This window comes from Erythranthe guttata, chromosome 9 (assembly GCF_056151865.1).
Source record: "Erythranthe guttata isolate IM_541 chromosome 9, IM_541, whole genome shotgun sequence".
Taxonomy (NCBI): Eukaryota; Viridiplantae; Streptophyta; class Magnoliopsida; order Lamiales; family Phrymaceae; genus Erythranthe; species Erythranthe guttata.
In genome coordinates this window covers 16,165,114-16,180,341 of record NC_142541.1, presented here as the reverse complement: position 1 = coordinate 16,180,341, position 15,228 = coordinate 16,165,114, and the positions used below count along the sequence as shown (strand labels likewise).

The 15,228-nt window shown below is 33.0% G+C and overlaps 1 long non-coding RNA gene and 1 pseudogene across 1 annotated transcript; both read right to left on the bottom strand.

Moving 5' to 3' along the window:
• Positions 1-370: 370 nt before the first annotated feature.
• LOC148768225 (coatomer subunit zeta-1-like) lies at positions 371-1,808 on the bottom strand (annotated as a pseudogene).
• Positions 1,809-10,098: 8,290 nt separating this feature from the next.
• On the bottom strand, positions 10,099-11,637 carry LOC148768224 (uncharacterized). Its single transcript, XR_016033687.1, has 2 exons — positions 11,314-11,637; positions 10,099-10,384 (listed from the first exon to the last, which is right to left on the bottom strand). It is a non-coding gene; the product is annotated as an uncharacterized LOC148768224 (long non-coding RNA).
• Between the last annotated feature and the right edge of the window lie 3,591 nt (positions 11,638-15,228).

Here is a 15,228-nt window from a genome sequence, read left to right as displayed (position 1 = left end):
AAAGAGACAAAAGCAAAAGTCGATTTTACAAAGGCCTGAGTATATTAAAAACAAATTACGAGCAAAAAAACACTTATAATGTATTTTTAAAAGCTTTTGCAACCACTAGTTGTGTTGCATGCAAACATAATTAGTCAAGTCTTGTTCAAATAATAGATAGTCAAGTCCAAATACACATCATTTAAAAAAAAATGAAATTAACTAAGTACTAATATTATTTTTAAATGGATTTTTTTTTTAAATATTTAACCATGGCAAATGGATTGTGAATTCACCATAGGCAATAAATAAGACTAGAAAAGATTTGAAAAATAATTAATGCATTTACCTTCTTGCCCATAGTTTTTCCCAAGAATAACATGATCTGCCACTAGCCATAAACAGGGAAATAGATCACACCAACATCACCTGGATTTAGCAAAACAAATAAGAAGAAAGACAAAGGACTATGCAGAAAAACAAACATATATAAAAAAGAAAAGCAAAATAAAATGAAAAATCAACGTGCTTTATGGGAACGAGCGTTCAAATTTTATTTTCTCGACGTACTATATTACAAAGGGTTCGATAATTAATCAACGCAAAATGAGATATAACGAAAGAGAAAATTATGAGATAGACAACACATTAGTTAAGAAAAAGAACATTACTAAATTATCGAGATATAAGGGCTTATATAAGATATGCTTCGGCTAATAAATATAGAGATAAAAGTATTTCGACTCAACAACTACGAGCCCATAACCTACCTCCATCAAAAATATCGTCAAGGCACGAGAGAATAATAATATATAACCATATTTTCGAGTGCCTCCCTTATATCAACATTGTTCCTAAAACAAAACAAAAAAAAAACACTTAAAAAGATAAGATAAAATCGTGAACGAGCAAATCCCGCGGTTACAAATTAATGTGAAACTCAAGAATATTCGAAAAAAACCCGGAGGGGAATGGCAGTCACAAAGAAATGCAGATCTTGAACAAACTAATATATTACGATACTGTTCTCCATCATCGTTATCTCCCCTGTATACCGTTGTTGCATTAATTTTTTTTATTTTAGTAATTTATTTGGCAAACACGTTAATATCATACGAGAATCGTATTTTTTTCAAAAATTTGAAAACCAAATAACGGGATTAAATTTACCTTCTGTTCCAGCATTAGTCTTTTGCATTTTCCGTGAAAACAAACGGACTTCTCAAAAGCGAGCTTTGCATTGTTGGTTGGCCACTCATCTGAATAGTACTTAACCGCATCGCGTTCACACTCGGAATCCGATAGAAGTATGTTCTTTATAGCTGAGCAAGGCTCCTACATTTCGTAATTTCGACAAAAAAACCCCTTAAATTAGTTTAATCATAATTTGAACTTACATAAAAAATATTAATTTACAGGAATACCCCTAATTCATAAACCCTAATGCATGTATGTAATTCACACAATAAATCCCCCAGTTCATCATACCCATGGCTGAATTATGTAAATTAATTATACTTCCAGTTAATAAATATCACCCTCGAGTCATCAGCTTTTTCACGCACACTTGAATTCTTCACAAAACTACACTGATATTATAATTATAAATAAATAAATAAAAATGAATTTCGTGGGTTCTGCTAAAATTATTAAAAATTAGAAATTGAAATTGAAAGGAACAAAATTAAACTGCGGGAGATGCAGAAAACATACATTACTGAGAAAGGTGGCCATTGCGAGCAAATCGAATGCGGATTACTGCGTGGATTCACTGAATCATTTTACACAGACGGATACGATTAGCTGGGTTTCTTTGATTTGGGTTTGTGGGCCCGCAGCCCTTCGAATAAATGCATAAAAAGAACCATTTTCCCCATTTATTTGTTATTTTAAATTTTTTCTTTTTTTTTTTTCCGAAACAATAAAATAAAAAATAATACTCCATAAGTTAATAATTTCACTAATTAAATTTCTACCGGTCCCAACTCGATTGAAATGTATTAAATCATTAGTTCGATAATTTAATATTTCGCTAAATTAATACTCCCTCTGTTCCATAATATCTGTCTCTTTTAAGAATTTTTTTTGTTCCATATTATCTGTCACTTTACAATTCCAATGCTGCATTAATTGCTTATTTTTCAATTTTACCATTATTAACTCTATAGCACTCTTCCTGCATTAATTAATAAACAAGGGTATTTTGGTCCATCAAGATCTATTTCCTAAAATCAAGACATATTTATTGAGATTCTTAAGATTTGTGTCAAGATGAAAAAAACGATACCTATTTAGGAACGGAGAGAGTATAATATTACTAGACGCGACTGGATTGATTTATAGAGGTTTAATTGTATCTCATAATTGGTTGGTTAATCTATGAATCATTGTTTAGTTCACTAAAATCTTGAATTAGTGAAATAGTGACGCTTTTTTTATTTTAATACATTATGACCATATAACAATGATTAATAATATTAATAATAATTATTATAATTATTATAATAATTTACTAGAACAACCACATAATTTACAGATAAATAAATAGAACTACAAACTAATTAGTGAGATAATACATATTAATATCATGATAATGATTAATTAATATCCCTAATAATTCTTTATTTTTTTAATATATATATAATAGAATAATTAGTTTAAGGGGCATAGAAGGAAGGGCCACACTTGCATTTCCAGGCCTCTGGTTCGTAATTAGTGTACTGAACCCCAACGCCGCCGTTGACGGCGGCGGCGTTTGTCGGCACCTGAATCGGCTGACACGGCATGCAGCCATAACACTTGTCATCACACCTCGGTACCCTCGATCCTATCTCTCTCATCTTTTCTTCTCTTTCCACCACCACCTCTAATCCCACTCTCTTCTTCTTCATTATCTCCAATGGCTGCCGATTTTCGATATTTGCGACTGCACATATATATATCAAACATGTATTTAGTGTTTAATTTACAGAGCTCTGCTTACTGAGAGAGAGAGAGAGAGAGAGAGAGAGAGAGAGAGAGAGAGAGAGACCATGATACAGCAAAGGAATCATGAGAGAGAGAGAGGGAGGGAGAGAGAGAGAGATACCATGATTGGGATGAAGATGCCTGGTTGATACACCATCCAAACAGAGTAGTATGTGTAAGAACAAGACAAGAAGACAAAATAATGTTGCCCTCATTATGTATGTTATATATGATGATTGTAGTGATTATGAGTGTGTGATTCACTATGTGTTGTGTGTGTGTGTGTCAAAATCTAGATAGAGAAGTTTTAATTTAAGGAACAAGTTAATTTGTATGGTTTCACTTGAACATGCATCCATCTCCTTTTATACCAAAAGAATCAGTACATATAGTTCTCTCTCTCTCTAGAGAGAGATAGAGTAGAGTAACAGCTGGGATTGCTTTGCAAACAAGTGATTCTACTAAATAATATAATCCTAGTTTGACAAAAATACAGGCTGACAAAAGAACAAGATTCAAGAACCTTTTATCTTAAATTACTTCACTCACGAATACAAGTAATCCTATATAAATGTACTGACCTATGTCTGAAAATCAAGAAATTTTCTCTCTCATCATTGTTATGTATATATATAAATATATTTCCACTAATGGAAGAAACCAATATTTCAGACGCCAAAAAAAAAAAATTAAATAAAAGAAAATCCATGTCTGCATGCAGAGATTGGATATAACAAGGTAGTTAAAAAAAATAAACCATGAAAAAGTGTGTTTTAGGTGAAAAAGGTGGCTAACATTAATGAAGCAAGAATGAAAAGCCAATTATGAAACGCTGCGTTTTTGTAAGAAAAGAAAAAATCAAGAAATAAAGCTGATAAGTTTATTGAATGCTTCAGATTTTCTGTATAAATCTTCTCAACTAGCTGTTGTAAAAATAAAAGCCCTGAAAGTTATAGGGTTGTGTTTAGGGTTTACTTGGGATTAGTGCAATTTATTTTAGGCTACTCAAATAAAATATTGGAATATAATGTTTTTTTAAAAAATATTTTTTTGAATATTTGATTTACCCAAGAAAAAATAAATTAAAATAAAAATTACAGAAGGCAAATTGGTAGAGGACTGTGAAATGTCTTTCAGTGATTGAGCTGTGATTTTCATTGAGTCACTGATTGGGGATTTGATCACTCACTCACTGACTGAAACATGCATGTATACTATAGACTATAGTACATTTGACTCAATGGTCTTCATTTTCTTTTTTAATTTTTTTTTTTTAATTTCTCTTTTGATAAATTGGTTTTAAGAGATCTCTCTAATTTGAGTAATTATTTGTGCCATTGCCAAAAGAAAATTGGAATGTTTCTGATTATAAAGATTTTGTTGATATATAATATTTTCTTTTGGCAAAAAATAAACGCTAAATTATACGGTCACCCCTGAGGTAAGATCAAATTACGAAAGAAATTTCTATTATTTGAGTAATTACAATCATCCCCTACAACTATGAGTTTTTTTACAATCAATTCTTATGGCGCAAAATTCAACATAATCTTCTAGATTTTGTGCAATTTTCTCTAGTTTTGACTCGTTTTGTATAAAAATGCAGTTTACGATTCACCACAATCTGATATTTACAAGCCAAAAATCACATCTTAATTACAATCATCTTGCTTCAAAATGTGGAGCTCAAATGGAATACAATGGGTACAAAATGGAGAATATTCCATATAATTTAGAAGATTTCACTAAATTTGATATTGGAAAGGTGAACGTGTAAGATGATTCATAGTTAAGAAGCCATGGTTGTAATTACCCAAATAAGAATGATTTTTTTGTTAATTTGACAATACCCCAGGATGACCAAAATGTACCCAAAAATAAATATTTTGCTTAATAAGATCATGAAACAACTGCAACAATCTTAACTAATTAATTAAAATTTAAATAAGAAAAGAATATGCTTTTATTCCTACATATAATTAATTAAAATTTAAAGTATGCATAATAGACATATATTTTATATATAAAAATATATAAGATAGAAACGCAGGGAACCCTAAAAAACTCTAGGGATAATTATAAGTGAGACTTCCAATATCATTTACATATATTATGATGGATATAACCCCATTTTCATAATTAGTGAGAACCCCTATTTGTATTAAGGGGCTATTTGACAAAACCCCTCCATTCAATTTTGACTTCTTAATAAATCCATATTTTTTAATTAATATTTGTTATAAATCTAATTGACTCAAATTATCTAAAATACCCTTATTTACTATTAGTCAAAATTACCATATTATATTATCATGGGTCATTAAAAAAAAAAATTAAATACGTAAATCCCTTATTTCTCTCCACTATCTCACTTCTCTCCCTATATCACGCACGCAATTTTAATGTTTTTCCATTTTTATTTTTATTTTTATTCTTTTTAATAGTTTTTTTTTTCAAAATTTAAAACAAAACTTTGTTATTTTTTTATTTTTTATTTTTTATTTTTTATTTTATTTCAGTTTTCTAAATCGTTCATATTTTATATAAAAAATCCACTACATAATAATCGAAAACCACTAAATTTATCGAAAACCACTGTGAAAATAAAGTAAAAATTACTATAAAATAAGCATAATCCACATTAATATTAATGTAATCCCACAATTAAATTAGTGTAATTCACTACATGTTCATCGAAACTCACTATTAAATTAGTGAAATCCACTTAAATGTTTTTCCACCCGGGTTACAAAAATTAAAATCCACTATATACTCATCAGAAACTACTACAAATTTATCGAAAACCATTGTAAAATTACTATAAAAATCACTGTAAAATAACGTAATCCACTTTACATTAACATAATCCACAACAAACTTATCGAAATCCGCTAAAAAACATACGTAATCCACTAGTGACACAACTAAAAATTAACAAACGAAAAAAACGTAAATTCACTATACATAAATCCCCAATAAATCCGCTATTTGAAATGTAAATCACTACTATGTTCAGAAAAAAATGCAAGACCAGTACACCACCACCAACAAGGCCATCTCTATTTACGCCAGGACTCAATCTCCAACCTACAGTAAAAATTGTTAACACTTAATTAATGGAATATTCTTTTAATTTCTTAATTATATATATATATATATATATATATATATATATATATATATATATATATATATATATATATATATATATATATATATATATATATATATATATATATATATATATATATATATATATATATATATTTGATTTGTTTTGTGGTTTCGGGAATACGGAGAGAAGGACGAGGACGATCACGTGCCGTCGCCGGCAGAAGGGGACCACAGCAGCCAACCGGCCGTCGTCGAGGCTGCGGTAGCAGTGCTACGCCGGAGCACTCAATTTCAGCTTATGTGGCTCCGTTCGAGCAGTAGCATCACTTCTCCGCGAGATGGAGCAGAAGCTCACGTTTCAGGCTTCGTCTTCGACCGCTGTTCCGGCGCCTCGCCCACAGGTTTCGGCGAGAGAGGAAATAGGGGTGGGGGCGGCGCCGGTGGAGAGAGAAGAGACAAAACGGAGGCTGAACGGAGAGAGGCGCACTAAGAGAAAAAAAGGGAGAAAATCATACCTTATAATAAGATAAGGGTATAATGGTAATAGTTAAGTAATTTTTATTAATAGAACATGTTTTGGATTTATCTTAAAAATGCAAAATAAATTTGGGCTCATTGTAATTGCACTTGTGTGATGAGGGGGTTTTGTCAAATTATCCCTTGTATTAAATACGATTTGTTTTAAATAATTATATAATTGACATGATTAATTCACCCATGTGCAATTAATTTATTTTAAATACGTGATTTAAATAAATCTCTGGGATCACGATATATCGGTATATTCCATAACCGTCTCATCTCCCTCAACCATGGTGTTAATTTTTGAACCGTTTCAAAGGCGCACGTTGAAATTCATATCTGATTCCGTTCAGAGAGTCGGAGATTGTAATTGAAGAAGACGAGTTTTTTTTGTTTGCAACCCAGTTGTTTTGAGCCCCGATTCGATGCATTAAATTTGAATTCATATCTATGGTAACTCTGTTCCAATTCATATCTATGGTAAATCTGAAGATCTCGTCCTCCCGCCGCCGCCATCGTTCCGATTCTCGATTTAGTTGTAGAAGACGTCATCAATAACTCAAAAATTCCTCCATACCTCCACCCCTGAATTCCACCGCCGGATATTGTAACTTTGTCGCCGCCGCCTCTGCCCCGTCGTTGCCAACGTTTTACAACAATATAGTTGTTTTTGTTATTCTGCTATTTTTTATAGTTGTTTTCGTAAGGATTTGCGGCGGCGGTGTTGTCCAGATTAGCGGCAAAAGTTGATTCCACGGTCTTCACAATTGTGTGGCAGTGTTAGGGTTCGGTAAAATTTATAGTCGTTTATGTTAAATTTTTATAGTTGATTTTGTTGGTTCCTTTCGCGTGGAGGCAATATGCTACGTTGGAATTGAGTATTTTTTGTTGTCGTTTTCTTTGTTTGATTTTTTTGTAGTCGTTTTCGTTATCATGTGACATAAGTATAGTTGTTTTTTCCTGGAATTTATGTAACATAAATTCATTTTTATTTTCGGTGAAATTATGGTTCATTTTATATTTGTTTTTGTTATTGTGTGTTATAAATAGTTTCTCCGGACTTAAAATAGTCGTTTTTGTGCATGACATAACTAGGTGGTTTCATTGAATTAAATATTTTGTTGTACTCGTTTGTGTTAGACTTTTTATAAGTGTTTTTGTTGGTTCATTTTTGTGTGCGAAATTAGGGTGTTTTATATAACATTGTTATTATCATGTGACATAAATAGTTGTTTTTGATAGAATTGATGCGACATAAATAGTTGTTTCTTGAAAACGACTATTTTTGTACAGACTTGTCGATATCAATTAGAAACTAACTATTTTTTCTCCGTTCACAATAAATTTACATGAAATAGCATCACCTTAATTGGTAAGCCATACATAAAACTACATAAGTTTTTCAGCAATAACAAGGATAATCAAGTACCATTACATCCACACAATTTATTGCAATCATCTTTTTTTCTTCTATTCATTCAAACGAGAATTTATAAACAACTACATAATTTATCCCTCTCATGATTCCAAAACTAAATACAATTGTGAGAATATGTAAATTTAGGGTATTTGAGGCAGACTTGGTTGAAGTTGACACTCTTAAAGAATGTATGTCTTAGACCTCATTTTTCCCTCCGTTTCTCTTCTCTTTGACAAGTTTGTTTGTGCATGTTATTCCATCATTGCAGATTAACATTATGTAAACAATAACATTATGCAAAATAGGCTATTTTTTAACATTAGTCTATTTCTTTAACCAACTATTTAAAGTACAAAACACGCTATTTTTTTCCAAATTTTGCTTCACTTAAGCTAAATTAGACTAATTTTCAACATCAACTATTTTCTTTAAACAACTACTTTTATTACAAAAAAAGACTATTTTTCTGATTCATGTAAAAAAATAGTTATGTTCGAATGTAGTTATCAAAATCGATATAATATATAAAATAAAATTCTAGCAGATTTACTTTCTAGAGTCGACGATTCGAATATCATTGTTTTTTGCTCATCCTCCTTTCCCCTGTACACCACGACAAAAAATAAAAAAAATAAAGGATTAGGGTTGTCTGTACCAAGAGGTTGCAGAAATTTATGAATATGTCAAACTTAGTGCGGCCGACATCTTCTTCATCACTGATGATGTAGGAAATAGCAGAAAGATGGGTGTGCTTGTAGTCGTTTTTCGTCGATGGGTATGAAATGACCACATCTATGGAAAATTTGTAGTTGTTTTAGAACCATTCGCGTCTCAAAGAAGACTGTCACCGCCGATTGGTAGCTTCGTCGTGTTTCTCGCCCTAGAATTCTCGCCGGCGTAGTAGTACTGGGGTTTTAAGAAATTGGTTTTGGTAGGGAATGGTTGAAAAGAAAGTGGGTTCGAGATTTGGGGGATTGAGAACGCGATTTTAGCGATGCAGGATTTTGAGTCTTTTATTTATTAGTTTAATTCGTATTATTAGAGGGTTACTATGGGTATATAGAAAATTGTGGATCTACTACTAATATTAAAAAAGTAGGTAGATTCACCCTTATTAAAAAAATACTAGAGGGGGGTTATGGCTAATAGTCCCAAAACTCTAATAGTATTTCAGTAATTAATTATTTTTAATATTTTTTTTCTCTACTAATTTATAACCATCATTTTTACCAATTATCAAAATTGAAACTAAACCGTGAAGAATCATACCCAAATGGTACTTTTGTAATTATTTATTTTTAATATTTTTTCTAACAATTATCAAAATTGAAACTAAACCGTGAAGAATCCAACCCTAATGGTACTTCTGTAATTATTTATTTTTAATATTTGTTCTCTCCTAATTTTCATCAATTATCACTCTCTTATTTTTCATCAATATATCTCAAATCTTAAGAGATAAAAGATAAAATTCGAATTGTTAAAATATTAGGGCCCATTTGATACACACCCCTCATATGGAACTTTGGCTAGGTCCACCCCTAAAATTCTTTCTTTGATATAACCCCCTGGAGAGGTAAAAGTACTATTGGGCCCTTATGTTCAATTTCCACCCAACTGCATTCAGCATTTCGCCCCTACATTCAGCATAATACTGAACTGCATTTAACATTTTAGGCCTGCATTTATCATTTTTATAGATTATTTTAAAAAATATATAAATTCTTATTTTATTATTATTTATATATATATATATATATATATATATATATATATATATATATATATATATATATATATATATATATATCGTATTTTGTATTTTTTCTTATTTTTTTATTTTTTTAATTTTTAATTTTTTTAATTTTTTTAATTTTTTTAATTTTTTTAATTTTTTAATTTTTTTCAATTTTTTTAATTCTTTTAATTTTTTTTAATTTTTAATTTTTTAATTTTTAATATTTTAATTTTTTTAATTTTTTTTGGATAAATTTACTGTACTGAATATATGACTACAGTATGCCACAGTCATGTATAGTTATATGTAATCATGTACTGTCTTTTTACCCCAAAATTAATCTACACCAACAACAAAATTCACAATTTAATCTTTATATTATAAATCAACTAACCCAAAAAAATTGAAAAAGACACAATCACATGCATATAATCTTTAAAACATGAACACGCATTACTGTACATTAAAAAACACATAACGTACATATAAATATATGTTACTACACGTGACTATAGTTATATACAATTATCTATAGTTATATAAGTGGCATAAGTCCGGAGTACTGTAGCATGAATCCAACTTCACAAAGGCACTTCATCGAATTTTATTCTCTGCATGTCATAAAATTATAATAAAAGCAAAACCTGCGAAAAAAAATACGAGTTAAATAGCAAAATGGAACATGCGAGTTAGGTTACATGAAAAATACAAAAAAAAACATGATTACATGTGACTGACTATATGTGACTGTATATGACTAAATATAACTGTATATTCACCTGACTCAAATCACCCATGTAAGTAACTATTACTGGTTAAATTTCTATTACAGACAAACAAAGCTCTCACACATTAGGTATTTCAAATCATCTTCAAATAAATACAAAAAAACATTACATATATATGATTTATAATAAAAAATCAAATTACATGAAAAATACAAAAAACATATGATTTTTTTTGTTGATAAATTTACTGAACATAAATCGACTACAAATAACTATATTATACTACAAGTCCTATATATAGTCATGTATAGTTACATGTAGTCATGGCTATACATGACTACATGTGACTGACTATACATGACTGTATATGACTAAATATAATTGTATATTCACCTGACTCAAAACACTCATGTAAGTAACCATTACTGGTTAAATTTCCATTACAGACAAACAAAACTCTCACACTTTAGGCATTTCGAATCATCTTCAAATAAATTATAATATGATTTATAATAAAAAAATAAAATTAATCAAAAGAAAAATATTTTAATATTAATTGTTCACATATCTTCAAAAACATAGTAGATCAGTATTTTTTTTATATATAAATGCAGTAAATATATACAAATCGAACACCACCAATTCCAGATCTGAATTTTAGATCTGACTACACATCGTCGGATCACAATTTAAATTTTTTGAATTTAGTTGATTTTCATAAAAAAAAACAATAAAATAAGGTGAAATAGTTAAGAGAATTCAGATCTTAAAAAATAGATTAAAAATGGATGGACATTCATAAATTAAAAAAATAACTTAAAAAAGTGAAGTGAATGGTTTAGTACCGAGTTCAAGGCGGTGGGAGGAACAACGACGGCCGGCACAAGGCCGTGGCGGAGCAGCGACGCAAGGCGGCGGCGGAGCAGCGACGCAAGGCGGCAGCGCAAGGAGGTGAGGGGAGCGACGGCTGCGGCGGCGCAAGGAGGTGGGGGAGCAGCGGCGACGGCACAAGGAGGTGAGGGGAGCAACGGCGACGGAGAGCTGTGGGTAGAGAGAGAGTTAGAGAGAAAGAGATGAAGAGAGAGAAAGAAAGAAAGAGAAGAGAGAGAGAGAGTTAGAGAGAGAAAGAGAAGAGAGAGAGAGTTAGAGAGAGAAAGAGAAGAGAGAGTGGGGGGAGTGGGGATGGACGGCTGGCTGATAGAAGTTGTTGGGGGAAGAAAAAAAAGGTAGGGTTTAGGGTTTTAAATTGTAATTAAAAGGTCAAAATGGGTATTTTGATTTGTCGAGGGGGGTCTATCAAATTAAGATTAGAATTTGGGTTTTTGACTAGAAAAGAAAAATCCATAGGACCTATCCCTATATATTTTCAAAATTAGGGGGTTATCCCACATTTCCCCAAAATATTAATCTATATATTTGGATTGTATTTCTTAATATGTAAGATTTAAAAAATTTAATGTTATATAAACTATGAATAATACTACATTATTAAATTTTACTATGTTTGTGTCACTGATTTACCTACACAAACCTCAATGCTATGTCTGCTATAGCAAGTTCTTTCATGAAAGAGATTGCAACCATATCATGATCGTCTACAACCGTAATCCAGCCAAGAGTTCGAAATTCAAGTAGCTTATTCTCGACATTGTTCTTCGTAGTGTGAACTGTGTATACATAATGCTTCGTGAGGGTACGGATGTTGCTCCATTCAAAGTTCAGATCCATATTGATTGACGGCGGCGCGGTGGTGGTGGTGGTGGCAGGCGGATGCGCGGTGAGAGTCGCACGGGCTGCGATTCGAACCTGTGCCGGTGGATGATTACCGGCGGTGCGGTGAGATTTGAGCGGTGGTGGTGGTGGCGGCGGGCGGATGTGCAATTCGAAATTGCGGATGCGCGGTGAGAGTCGAACGGGTTGCGATTCGAACCTGTGCCGGCGGATGATTACCGGCGGCGCGGTGAGATTCGAGCGGTGGTGGTGGTGGCGGGCGGATGAGCGATTCGAATATGCAGATGCGCGGTGAGAGTCGAACGGGCTGCGATTCGAACCTGTGCCGGCGAAAGATTACCGGCGGCGCGGTGAGATTCGAGAGGTGGTGGTGGTGGTGGCGGGCGGATGCGCGGTGAGAGTCGAACGGGCTGCGATTCGAACCTGTGCCGGCGGTAATCTACCGCCGGCGTTCGGGTGGCGATTAGCTCCTGGATCTTTTTAATTTGGGGAATTTTGGGTGGGTTGAGTCATAGACACGACCGGTTCATACCGGTTCACGGTTCAATTTTTCCGGAAATCGGAACCGGCCCGTAATATGCACAGTTCGGCGGGCCGGGTCGGCCCGCCGGGTCGGCCCGCCGGTTCAATTCGGTTACGTGCCTATCCGGGCCGGTTCACGGGTCGGCCCGGAAAATTTGATTTATATATATATATATATATATATTTAAAAAAAAATACATAATGGATAAATAAATTAAAATAATTACTTTTAAATAGGAAAAAAACAAAAGGAAATAAATAAAATGACTTTAACTTAATTTTATAGAAAAAAATGGGGTGTAAGGGTATTTATAATGAAAAATGGGGGGGGGGGGGGGGGGGGGGGAGAATTCAAAAAAAGCAAAAAACGGCCGGTTCGGGGGGGGGGGGAGAATTCAAAAAAAGCAAAAAACGGCCGGTTCGGGGGGGGGGGGGAATTCAAAAAATAGCAAATAACGGCCGGTTCACTGGCCTTTTTTGCTTTTTTTGAATTTTTTTGATTTTTTTTTTATATTTGGGTGAACCGCCGCGCCGGCCCGGCGGTTCACGGTTTACCAATTCATAGAACCGGGTCCCTCCCGGGGACGACGGGCCGGTTCACAGGTCCCGGGCCGGTTCACCGATCACCGTTTCCTAGCGTAACTGCCTCAACGACGAATGGTTTTCATCACAAGAATCTTAAGCTGATTGAAGTGGCTGGTTTTATTGGGTCAAAAAAAGAATTTGAGTTCCTTACTGAACTATTTAAGGTTGCCCCGTTACTCGATACGGTTCTGTTCGATACTCAAAGGGATTCTTGTTATCCGCTCGTGGATTTTGTCGCAGAAAGGGAAGAGATAAAGCCGTTGGAGTACGATAGTTTCTATTCGGAGTTCGCGAGATATTGGGCTACGGAAGTGAAAAAACATTTTCCTTCACAAATAAAATTTGTTATAGCATAGATAGATAATTGCAGGTTTTGCTGAGATTGAATTTACTTTTTACAAATTTCATTTTCCTCTGCAGTATAGATGATCGTATATTTTCTAAATGAGAAAAATATTGTTTTCATCCTTTAAGTTTGAATCTATTTCACATTTGATCCCTCATGTTTCAAAATTCAACATTCTTAGTCAATTTTTTGTTAACAGTAATGGCATCAAACATGTGCATATCACTACAGTAACTGACGGACCAAGGGTAAATTGACGGAAATAATCAAAAGTGTCAACTTATTGAAACATGATCACTAGGCCAAAACAGCTCACTTGCGACTTTTTTATTTGTAACGATTCAGGAATTGTCGCGAGTTTGCGACGCTTTTGACTAAAAATCGTCGCAAGATATCGGAAAATAAGATTTCGATGGAATATCTCGCGACGATAACCGTAATCATCGCAAAGATGCGACTAATGTCGACAAAACGTCGCAAACAAAAAAAAATAGAAAATAAAGCACTCTCGTAGCGACGTTTTTATATAAACGACGCAAGAAAAATATTTTTTGCAATTTATTTTTTTACCTTCGCGACGAATATGACGTATACGTCGCTATTGCAATTGTGGAAAAAAAATATTTTATTGGGTTGGCGACGAATTTGTATAAACGTAGCGTAATAAACAAGAAATATTAAATAATATTTATTCGTAGCGACGAAAATAATGTATTCGTCGCAAGTAAAATATTTTGTTAAAAAAATTATAATTATTATTTGCGACTATAGTGTATTAATCGTCGCCAAAATAATTATTGAAAAAATCCCGCTTTTGACATTTCCTACAGAAACGTCGCAAGTCTATTTAATTTTTTATTTTTTTGTTTGCGACGAAATAGTTTAAAACCGTCGCTACAAGATTCATTTTAATTTGACGTTGCGACGATTTGATATAAACTTTCTGGGCAACGTCGATGGACTTTGCATCAAGAGTCTGAAGAAGATTACAATGGCGATGAAACGAACAATACTAATGTTGTAGAAGTTCCCGAAGTTGCAATTGTAAATGAATATGACGGTATTTGCGTTGATGTTGGTCATAACATGGATGATTTATTGCATGCATGTTTTAATCAAGGTCAACAAGATCCGATTGAAGAACCCACCCCAGAAACCGATGATTTCTGTAAACTCATTGAAGAGTGGTGCATCCCCGTTTATGATGAATGCCGTGTATATACTGAACTTTCATTTATCATGGAGTTTTACAAAATTAAATCTCGGGGCAAGATGAGTGATAATACATTTACAGAGACACTTCAGTTAATGACGAAGCTTAATTTTTTAAATATACCTGAAACTTTTTATGAAGTTAAGAAGCTCATCGGTAAATTGGGGTGTGGTTATGTCAAAATTGATGCATGTGAAAATGACTGCATGTTGTTTTGGAAGGATGATTTTAACTTAAATGCATGCAAAGTGTGTAATGCTTCAAGATGGAAGAATCCCGTAGAAAACCAACCGAGTTCTTCAAACGCTCAACGCAAAAGGGTACCAAAAAAAGTTTTACGACACTTCCCATTGATTCCGCGGC